Here is a 12,024-nt window from a genome sequence, read left to right as displayed (position 1 = left end):
ATATGGAATGAAAGAGGAGGCTGTGAAGTTTGTTCAGTTTATTTTAAGATGGACTGTAAAAGGGTGTTGGTTAGTAGTGGCTCTTGTTTTAATGATTTTGGAGAAGAGTGGGGGAATAATAGTGGCCAATTCAGCAGAGCACTGTCCCTGAAAGTATTGTGTTAACAGATCCTCCTGTATTAGTGATGGCTTGGTGTGTGTGGGGGGGACATCCTAGTTGAATTTCTGCAAGATTCATTGAATATCTGAGAGAAAGGGATTGAAGTTAGTATGAGAGGGGGAGGGGACCATTAATTAGCTGGATTGTCCTCTTCTGGACAGAATCGAGCAATCTTGAAGAGGAGCTTGGTGCACCACCCCAAATACAAGAGCAATATTCCATGGCTGGGAAGATTATGCTTTGTATAGAGTTAGCAGGTGTGAAGTAGTGTCTTGTGTGAAAAAGTACCTCAAGTTTTTTTGGTGGCTGCAGAAGGTAATAGTTGAAATGTGGTTGTGCCAGGAAACATCTGTGGTGCAGGTCAGTCCAAGCAGAGAAATCTGAACGTGCTTGGATATCTCAGTCTTACTGAAGGTAAGGGAGAGATCTGGCAGGACTGAGTTTTGGTGGTACTGAAGTTTACAAGGTTGTCCTTGTCCCTCTGGCATATAGCTAGAAGATCTGAGTTTAGGTCGCTGGTCATGGTAGATCTTGAGGATTCTAATACTTGAGCACTACTAGATTTGTTGAATGAAAAGGAGGAATGTAATGTATGTATGGACAGGATTGGAAGTATGAGAGAGCAGGATATTTATATAATAGAGGAAGAAAGTTCATGAAAGAACAGAACCCTGGGGTACTGCATTGGTGGAGAAATCTGAGGAGAGTAAACCATACAACATGTCATATAGTGAATGATCAGTGAGAAAGTTGGCAATCCAGTTGCAGCATGAGGAAGGCAGTCCATAGCATGGCAGTTTTTTAAGTAGGTCCCTGTGCCAAACCCAATCAAATGCTTTTGAAATGTCGAGGGCAGCCACGAGTTTATCCACAGCCTGAATCTAGAGGTGAGTGGTATAGGCAGGAAGATCAGCTGTAGATCAAAGTGGCAGAATCCATACTGCTGGTCACTGATTAGTTGGTGTGGTTCAAGGGTTGGTTGTTGATGACCTTCTCCATAGCTTTGGAGAGAACAGAAGTGAGAGCAGTTGGATAGTAGATCATTTGTTCATTGACTTTTGTCACCTTTCTTTGGGATGGATTGGATGTGAAGCTGTTTCCATGTTGTGGGGCATAATTTTTAACACAATAGGTGGGATACCATCAGGACCAGATGCCTTCTTTGTGTCCAGGTTATTTATTATTCTTTGGATTTCTTTTTGTTGGAGGACTATGGGTGACATAAAGAGAGGCATTCTTGGTAGAGTGGAGGGAACTTTGTCCTATCTTCAATGTAGGAATTGGAAGAAAAAAGCAATGCCAGTAAGTTGGCCTTCTCTTTAGGTAAGGTAACTGCAATACCATCTGGATGTGAGGGTGGTAGAAACCTGGGTGGACAGAAGTTGTGCCCAATGGCCTTGGCAAGGGAACAGAAGGAGTGACTGTCATTTGTGCAGGAGACAAGTTTTTGCAGCATTTGGCACTTTCAAAGTCTGACTTAGACTTGGTGATGATTCTTTTACATCTGTCACAAGCTGCAGTGTAGGCAGAGTGGGCAGCTGGAGTTTCAGTCTTGAGCAATTTGTGGTAAGCAGAAGTTTTTTCTTTTGTAGCATTGGCACACTTTTTTGAGAACCAAGGCTTGGATGGTGGCTGAGAATTTGAAGTGGAATGAGGGATGAAAGCCTTCATTCCTATGAGGATGATTTCTGTTATTCAGTCTGAGCAGGTGTTTGGATCAGAAGAGCTGAAGCAGTAGTCAGACCATGGGAAGGAGGAATAGAAGTAATAGAGGTCCTCCCAATTGGCACCCTTGCAGTGCCAAAGGACAGTAGACTGTGAACTGGTGGATGAAAGTAGTTCTTCTGTGGCAAAAGAGACTTGTGTGAGGTTGTTTATATGATTGCTATGAGCTATCTTGGACAACCTAGCAATATGCCTGTGAACTTCTATTAACTCTCTATCTACCAACACTCCTAATTCCCTGACCTCATCAATTTCTTGGAGTACAGTTCCATCATTGCGGATGGTAACACTTTTCCACATTGAACTGACATCCATTATCTTTCGCCCATACGACCAGCTTATTTAAATTATCCTGCAAGCTCTCCAGATTAGCTTGATTAACGCTGCCCAACTTTGCATCATCATCAGCAAACAACTGAATACCTCCCTAAAGTCATTTCCTATATGATTTATGTACAAATTTAACAATAATGATCCACGCATAGAGCCTTGCAGCAGACCACTGGTCACCTACTTCGTCCTAGACTTAGTTCCTCCATACACTACTTTTTGGTATCTGTCTATGAGCCATTCTCATATCCACATAGCCAGTTTAATATCCATCCCCATTTGTTCCAATTTGCGTAACAGTATTCCATCTTAATCTTTTTTTTCCCCCTATCCGTTCCTTAAAGGTGCTTGTAGCGATAGATTTATTTTATTTTATTTTTAAGTGCTTCAAAAAAGGTAACATGTGGCTTTTGTATAGAAACATATTGATGATAAAGATAATTAACCGGTGGGGTCGCTGTTTGTTGTGTTTCTGTGTATCTAAGACGTGACGTTAGTTACTGATAACAAACGTCTCATTTTATAGTGTATTGGTGCCATATATAGGCGTTTGTGCTTAATTATTTGTTCAGTTGAAGTTATATTTTGGCTATAGGTAAATATTTTGGCTTTTTGATTATAGTACTGAAAAAAGTTTATATCGTTAATATTAATTTGTTAAGTTATTTTGATGTACATTATGCAAATATTTATTGTTATTTTAGTGCGGTTTGCCTGCTCTGTTTGGAAGGAACCCGATTTTCCCCTTGAGTAGAGCTTTCCGTGTCGGTATGGTATTGGTTTACTCCCCAACATCAGTTGGAAATACCATTATGAATGCTTCACATGAATCAAACAGAAACGTTTCAATATAACTATTATTTCATGACAGGAGTAGGTCTAGCATGGCGAGAGGCTATTCTCCGCTATAAATTATATAATCCACCAATCTCCCACTACATGTAACATACTAAGTGTATTCTTTGCTCAGTTTGTCTGTTTTGAGTTTCTGGTGGGGGGAGCAGACATCATAGGTTACTCTTGTATGAGATCTGCTAACTCATTTTAGTTGAGAAAGCCTGTATAACGATTCCTTTCGTTATGACGAGAATCAGAGAATCGAACGCTTCTCTTTTCCAAGCGAAAGGCGTATATCCTGTCATTGTTCCAAACTGAAATTTGCTTCCTGCGCTGAAATTTTTTTTTTTTTTTAGTTGCATACTTATCCCAAAAAAGAAAAGGAACTGTTGTTTTAGGTGATATCATATTGATATCTACCAAATATAATTTTACAGTGTATTTCTCATTTTCTGAGATACTTTTAAGATGTGAAAACTGAGGGGTTAAGCTAATATGAAGTGATATGAGGTAGTTTAGTGTTCTTTATCAGTGAAAAATTGATAGTAATAGAACTCCTTATGGCTACATCATGCCAATAATCTTGTTAAGTTTTATAGTTAAATGCAAGATTTATCGAAGTGAAATACTTCATTTGATAACGAATAATAGAATAGTATGTGAAATTGGTATATAATTTGATAGATAGCTGTATATAGCGTACGTGTTTTGATAATATTCATGTCTTTCTACAATGTAATGATTAAATCTAGAACCTTAGGACTACATTTATTTAAAATGACCAGATTTTTGGAAAGGTGAACGAACAAAACGGCAGGCGAACTGAGATCGACTGCTGTGAGATACAGAAACGTTGTTCTGCAAATATCGCATTAAAAACCGAATTCTTTTGTAAGTATTTAGTAGATTTATTTTTTATTTTAGAAGTTGTATCGCACATGGCGAAAATTTATAAAATTCTTACCATTTATCATAAAAATATTCACAATTATCACTCAGAAGGTAACAAACTTACGAGGGGCGTCTGGAAAGTTCTGATAACATCAACTGATATAACCACAGGAATAAACATACAGTAGCAGAGTTATGAAGGTAACTTATGTTCTTATATCCTCGTATGTTCCTTTCTTGTGGTTATATCAGCTGCTTTTTTTTGTTCTAGGTGTTTATCAGAACTTTCCAGACCCCCCTCGTATTTGACTCCACAATACGTGTGGTTTTGTCTCCATAAATTATTCCTATGAATATGAAACAGCTTGAAAAAGTTCAATTTTTGGTCTCTTGATTAGGGTTTCCGGTTATGTAATAATAAATAAAAATTATAAAATTAATTTTAAAAAAATTTAAAAATCATATGCCCACTGAACTATTGACGCACCCAGAGTGGGGAGGGCCAAGGAACTCTGTTCCCCAAAGAAAAAGGAAAAAACACTAGAAAATTTCCAAAAAAATGTTTCCTAATTAAATTTTTTTTTTTTTTTTAATTTATGTTGTGTCGTGTCTTCTATTTCTGTGCTATTTATGAATTAGCGGTCGTATGCAATGCGTAGTGTCAGGGCCGCATTTATGCTTTTGAAGACCCTAGGAGCAACATCATTATGAGGCCTCAAAAAAAATAAGCATTTTTTTTTTTTTTTTTACTTTATTGAAAATAAAAGTCAACATTTTCATAATAACTCATTTTAATAACATAATACAACATTGGAATACATATATTTGCATTTTAAAAAAAGTATAAAAATAAATCAGTTCAAATTTAAATAAAAAAAATTAATAACTAAAAGTTTTTTTTCTGGCTTTGATTTTAGCAAATATATCTATAATGTCATCATAATTAATCGAGCCATTACATCTGATTCAATGCATAATAACGACACGTCACTTGTTTTATTTTGGTGCAAGTTGCTTAAATAATTTTTTATTCGTTTCAACACTGAAAATGAGCGTTCAGCTCATTTTCAGTGTTGAAACGAAAATTTTATTTTTTAAAATTGTTTCTACGTTTTCGGAAAAGTAGACCTTAACCCATCGTTTATAAATTTGTACATATTTTTAATTGAAGAATTTTCTTCCTTTATCATTATTGAAAATTGCTTAACGTCATCAGTAAATTTTTCTGGATCAATATCAGTCCCATAAGTTTGTAAAATTTTATTAATGATAGTCTTGTACTTGTCTTGATCGAAATAGCTTTTTTGTTCTTTCATTAATTTCCAAAATTAGCTTGCAAATGACATTAAAAGTGTTCTCAGCGAAATGTTCTTTCCCATGTAATATAATCTCATTGTTAAATTGTGAAACTTCGTCAATCATTTTTTTTTTTAACTCTTTCCTTTTCATCTTTAAATTTTGTATCATCTGTTAATAAATTCGCTTCTTCATTTAGCAGCAAAACTATTTCTTATATCTAAAATAAAACCAACTAAAGACTGTAACAAATTATTAGCTAAAAACAAATCCATATCGGGATCTTGTAGAGATTTACTAGTAGCATTTATTCGTTGTAAACTTTTGTCCCACACAACTGTTAAAATTGCTGTTTCTGGTCTGTCAAAATGTTCAACCAATGATGAGTTCTCTAATTTAGAAATAGGTTTTTCATGAGGAGAAATGGATAGTTCAAGTAACGAGTCTTTAATTTGTTTATATCCACGTTTCAAAGCCAATATGACAGGGGTGTCAACTAATGTTTGCATAAGATCGACATTGTCCATAGAGATATACCTGCGATCTAGCTTTTTCAAAATTGGAGTATAAGGTATAAGATTTCTACTTAAATATAAAGAGTCAATAGACTTCATTTCGGCAATATAAACATTATTCAAATTAAGGGGATATTAAATCCCACATTGTTTTAAAACCGAATAAGAAACTCAAAGATTGGAATCAATCTTTGTGGAATTTGTGGGATTTAATATCCCCTTAAAATTTGAATAAGATTTCTAATTTATGTTTAGACAAAGAAAAAATTCTCGTAATATTAGTTATTATTATTACAATATATTATTATAATTATCGTAATATTAATTAGTTATAACGCTTAAAAGAATATTGCAGTTTTTTAACCACACTGTTAAAATAAACATTTCATTTTGAACTTTCTGATGAACCAGCATTACTTATTCTACACTGCAACGAATTTGGGCGATGTCAACTGCATCAGTAGATTCGTCCAACTGAAGTGAAAAGATCCTGCATTAGTTGCTCTTTTAGATCCGAATTTATTTCTTCTACTCGTTTTGCAACTGTATTTCGTTGATAGCAACAACTATTTCTGATTTATTTTCAAAATTACAAAACAACGATTCAGCTGCTGCAAGAAATGCTTTTTTAAAAATTGCACCATCACTAAAGGGCTTCTTATGTTTGGCAAGAATATGGCTCACTCTTAACGATGCAGTCGGTGCTGTCTCTGAGTTCGATATTATCTTAATGAAACATAACTGCTGTGATGACAAACTTTTCTTCAATTCTTGAATTTTGACTTTTCGTAAATCACTGCTACGTGGATACGCCGTTTCATAGCTGCTGTGCACCGATTTAAAGTGTCGTACCAAATTCCCTTTTTTCAGCAGAGAAACGCTTCCTTTGTAAATCAAACATCAACTTTTTTCTTTGATCATAATAAAGAAATAATCATGTTCCCCTTCTTGATGATAGTGATATGTCTTTGTTTTTTTCGTAGTAGTCATGATGGTACAATTTTAAATTATATTAAAACACTTTAAACTTCACAAATTTTAAACTTGTAGCAGAGCACTAGCACAAAACCAACAACCGAGTTTATAATACTGCTATCGTTTATACATTGAGCTTCACGTGTTATGTTTGTACAGTGCATCAAAGCGAACAAAAACCCAAAGTGGGCGTGTCTATGAGGGCGCATATATTTCCAAGTACATTCCACAAAAGTCTCATAGCGGGAAATTTAAATATTTTTAACTAATATTTGTAATTTTTCGAATTTTATTTCGAAATTTTTGAAATAAAATTTAATTTAATATAATTCAATTATAAACTGGAATTATTGTACAAAAATATTTATTTTAATATTTTAATTAACGTAAATTTTAAATAGAACCATAATGTAGATTATTATTTGATAAGTAGGTTAATATTATTTATTTGCTTTATCGTATTCGGACTCATCTATATATTATTTTGAAAACTGAGACAAAATAAATTTGCGATCGACCCCCAAAGTATTATGCGATCTATCCGTAGATCGCGATCGACGTTATTGACACCCCTGCAATATAGCGTCAGCTCTTGAGGACCACCTCGTTTCACTTAGTCTTTTAACTGTTAAAGATTTTTTTTTTTCTAAATGTTTAAGGACCCATCTTCTTGTTGAAGATGAAAAGTAATTGTATATACATTTTGAATAAAACAAAAATATTGCACTGCTTCCTTACAAGATTCCGCGACATAGTTGCCAATTAAATTTAAGGAATGACTAGAGCACAGTATATAATGTGCAGAGGGACAATGTTTTTTCAGCCTAGCTTTAGGCCTTTAGTTTTTATATTATGAATTTAATATTTAAAAATAAGTATTTTATTTTGCAACTATAACTACGCTTTTTTTTTTATTGTTCTTTGTGAGGAGTAAGGTTTTGAAATGTGGCCCCCATAGAGAGTGAGGCCTCCAGCTTGCGCCTAATGGTAAATGCGGCCCTGCATAGTGTGTATTCTCAAATCGTCTATTCAACTCGGTCCCCCCCCCCCCCCCAAGATTAAATCCTGAGTGCGCTACTGCACTGGACCAATTTACTATTACGCCTACAACCTTTCATTGGTTGATAATCTCTCTCTCTCTCTCTCTCACACACACACACTCACTGGCGCACCCAGGGATGGGGCCAAGGGGCCCTGGTCTCCCAAAAGAAAAAAAAAGGAAATAAGCACTAGCAAATTTTCCAAAAATATTTTCCTAATTAAACTTCATTTTTTTTTTTTTTAAATTTATGTTGTGTCTTCTATTTCTATGCTACTTGTCATGTATTGGCGATCACTGCAGATGCTGAGTCATAGGTCGTATGCAATACGTAGTGTGAATTCGTAAATCGTCTACTCAATCGCCCCCCCCCCCCCCCCAAGATTAAATCCTGAGTGCGCGACTGCACACACACACACACACACACACACACACACACACACACAAAGTTAGGTTTTCGGTATCATGACTGACTACTTTGCGTTGGATTGGTCATCCCCTACTCTATATGATACATGAAAGTTATCACAGACCACTCTACACTATACTATTCGAAAATTTTCCGATTAGAATTTTGCACTTGTTTGATCGGAGTAGATGCTATAGAAAAATATCGCCCTTTTCTCATTTAAATTTGTCCAGTCATTTAGATATAATATATAGGTTGCTCTCCGAAGGCGGATACTTATCTTGTTTTGTTTGTCAGTAATCAAGGGTTTCAAACAAGTAAGTGATAGTATTACAATGTAGAATGTTGATCTAATCACTTAGATATCTGTGTGATAAGGAAACACAGAAAATCCAGAAGCAAGTAACTAAGACAGTCTCTGTAGCTTCTGCCATTCTGATTTAGACATTAAGTTAAGATGATCCTATTAGATAGATGATGGTGATAATGATATTCAGCCTGTGGAATCCCACTGCTTGGGAAAGTTCTCCCATGGTAATGCAATCCATCTTGGAGAGTGTATTTTTTTATGTATGAATATGTATGAGTATGTGAAAGGCATCACAAACATCCATGCCCAAGGCAGAATTCGAACCCGCGCCTTTTGGCTGGAGAGCGGATAAGCTAACCATTCGGCAAGCTAGCCGGCATCAAACAGATAGACAATTATTCAGTACGATAGTAATATATGGGAGAAGAAGTTATACTTGGAAGCGTGTAAAGGTCATATGAGTAAGGAAGTCAGAAGACCTTTGTGTTGAGGGTGATAAAAGAGAGGAATGTATTACTGGAAACTGCACCAATGCTAAATAATTCACAAATGGAAGTACAGTAAACCCGCGATTTAAGGCTTCAGATTTAACGGACAAAATTTCTGGTCCGTATGTCACATGTGAAAATTAACACACTGTTAATTTTAAAATGCTTTTAACCGAGATTTGCTTAAAATTAAATTAACAGGTTTTTTGTTATTAATTTTCTGTTATTTTTTAACAAATTTTGGCGAATAGGCCATTGTATGTTGGAAAAACATTGTAGTAATTAGCCGACATAAATGACTCACGCTCATAAAACATGTTCGACAAATGATTAGCACGTGATCACACCAATCGCGCTGTATCTTTTGTCACGTGGCGTGACTTTCTGCGGCAGTTGTCTGTCGATGCATGCGGAAAATCTACTTTATTATTTAACGGACTTTCGGATTTAACGGATACCCCCTCGCCCGAATTAGTCCGTTATATCGAGGTTTTACTGTACGTCAGTGGCCTCGGGAAAATTTATCATCTGCTCTGAGTCCTGCGACTCTTAATACTAATACTATTTCACAGGTATAGTCGAAATAAATCTTCTCTGCATAAGATGCTTAAATGAAAGTTTAAAGGAATGATCTTAAAATGGAATGATTTATTGGTGCTGTTTAGTGCTCCAATCTCATACTATCTTGTAAAATAAATAAACGTGAGCGAATTACTGAGAATTTCTAAGAAAGCAGACGCAATGTCAGCTGCAGCTTGGGAAGAGCTATGATTATGTTCCGTCAGGGCCGACGCCAGATTAGATCGTACCCTGAAGCAAACAATTAAATATCGCCCCTGATGGATTATAAGACAAAAATATAAGAAAATCTCCAACTGTTATTTTGTTTTTATTACAAGAGAAACAGTAATAATAACGATTACATAAGAAAATTATACCATATAGTTGCTAGACCAACCAATCTTTCTTGGGTCGGTGTTGTTCGCAAATAATTTTTAATCAGTTTAGGCTTGGAAAAACTTCTTCCCGCACTTGCTACACTAACAGGAGTTGTTAGCGTAGCGACGGCGCCTATGTCGAACGAGCCATATTGCGGCTCGTTCAGCCGCAATATGGCTGAACGAGTGCCCTTATTAAGCCGCGCCGTGAGGCAGGCTGCCTCTTTGCTGCACACTGTCGACGGTAACTGTGTTCCGTAACGTAATAACATAACAAATAACTGGTTATGTTACTTCTCGAGTAATGTGAATAATTCGATTTCTATCTTTCAAACATTTCAGAAATATATATATATATATATATATATATATATATATATATATATATATATATATATATATATATATATATATATATATATATATATATATATATATATATATATATATATATATATATATATATATATATATATATATATTATATATATATATATATATATATATATATATATATATTATATATATATATATATATATATATATATATATATATATATAATATATATATTTATAAAAATAAATTTAACTGACTAGAACCCGAGAAAGTATAACAAAAACCTTTAATACATCACAACTAGTTTCATCGGTGATCCGACTTCTTCAGGTGAGAAATAAAAACATAAGACATAAAATAACACGGTAAAAAATGAACTTTACAGCTTAATAAAAAGCAGAATAATAACAGTCATATTTGAATAGGTGACCGCGTGCTACCGTTGGCATGAGTAGAATGTGTGCGACAGCTAATTTTTGAGCGCCAGTACTGGATTACTGCGCTATGGGAATCGGGTAAATTGTAGCTAAGATTATTGTTTAAATGTGAAGGGTCCAGAACTATTTCTTTTGATTCGATGATTCTTCTTTCGAATTCATCCTTGCAAATATATAAATTAGTAGTGCGTTCCCAATCAACTTGATGTGGCTGTTCTTCAAGGTTAGAGTTTGCCGAGAAAAGGACATGACTGGAAAGGGCGCTCGCTCGTGCTCTACTGTAGGAGATGTCACGTCTATGTTCCTCAAGACGAAGTGAAACAGATTTGTCTGTCTGGCCAAAATAAGGTCGACCACAGTTGCACAAAACTTTATAAACACCAGGAAAATGCAGATGGTTGTGTTTTGGTTTTGGTCGACTCAGAAAAGAACGAAGTTTTGGCAGCGTAGTATAGTCGGTCTTTATGTTGAATTTTTTCAGAATCTTAGCTAGTTTTGGGGTAAGAGTGCTGATAAAAGGCAACTGTATATGAGTGATTGGGTTGGAGTCATCTTCTTGTCGAGGATGTTGGCGTGGTCTCAAGCGTTTAGTGATGTTACGAGACGAATATCCATTATTTAAGAAGGTGTTTTTCAGGAAGTTAAGCTCTGTTTGAAGGTCTTCTTCTGTGGAAATGAGATCGTAATTAGACTGTGGTTACGTTACATCGATGACGTCTTCCTTATTTGGGGACATAGTTTAGAGGAACTGCAAAACTTCCTAAACCATTTAAATAACCAACATCAAAACATTAAATTCACATCTGAACTAGAGGTTAACGGCGTTCTCCCCTTCTTGGATCTAAAGATCAGTAGATTTCCTGACTGTCTTAAATTTTCAATTTTTCGAAAAACCACCCACACTGATAGATATTTACATGGTTCTTCTCATCACTTCCCACCTCAGAAACTGGGCATCATCTCCACCCTCGCCCATCGAGCAAGATGTCTCATTTCCACAGAAGAAGACCTTCAAACAGAGCTTAACTTCCTGAAAAACACCTTCTTAAATAATGGATATTCGTCTCGTAACATCACTAAACGCTTGAGACCACGCCAACATCCTCGACAAGAAGATGACTCCAACCCAATCACTCATATACAGTTGCCTTTTATCAGCACTCTTACCCCAAAACTAGCTAAGATTCTGAAAAAATTCAACATAAAGACCGACTATACTACGCTGCCAAAACTTCGTTCTTTTCTGAGTCGACCAAAACCAAAACACAACCATCTGCATTTTCCTGGTGTTTATAAAGTTTTGTGCAACTGTGGTCGACCTTATTTTGGCCAGACAG

At 35.4% G+C, this 12,024-nt stretch overlaps 1 protein-coding gene across 1 annotated transcript in view; it reads left to right on the top strand.

Annotated features, from left to right (window-relative positions):
* The first annotated feature begins 2,744 nt into the window (after window positions 1–2,744).
* LOC150095684 (major vault protein-like) overlaps window positions 2,745–12,024 on the top strand; it is a 248,434-nt gene continuing 239,154 nt past the window's right edge. Inside the window, exon 1 of the mRNA XM_090409713.1 lies at window positions 2,745–2,810. The gene's annotated coding sequence lies outside the window, so the exon portion shown is untranslated. The remainder of the gene's footprint in view (window positions 2,811–12,024) is intronic.

The sequence above is a fragment of the Typopeltis vanoorti genome, chromosome 20 (genome assembly GCF_054136105.1).
Source record: "Typopeltis vanoorti isolate ZY-2024b chromosome 20, IOZ_Tvanoo_1.0, whole genome shotgun sequence".
NCBI classification, from domain to species: Eukaryota; Metazoa; Arthropoda; class Arachnida; order Uropygi; family Thelyphonidae; genus Typopeltis; species Typopeltis vanoorti.
Note: the sequence above shows the minus strand (reverse complement) of the source record. Positions and strands in the feature narration are given on the sequence as shown.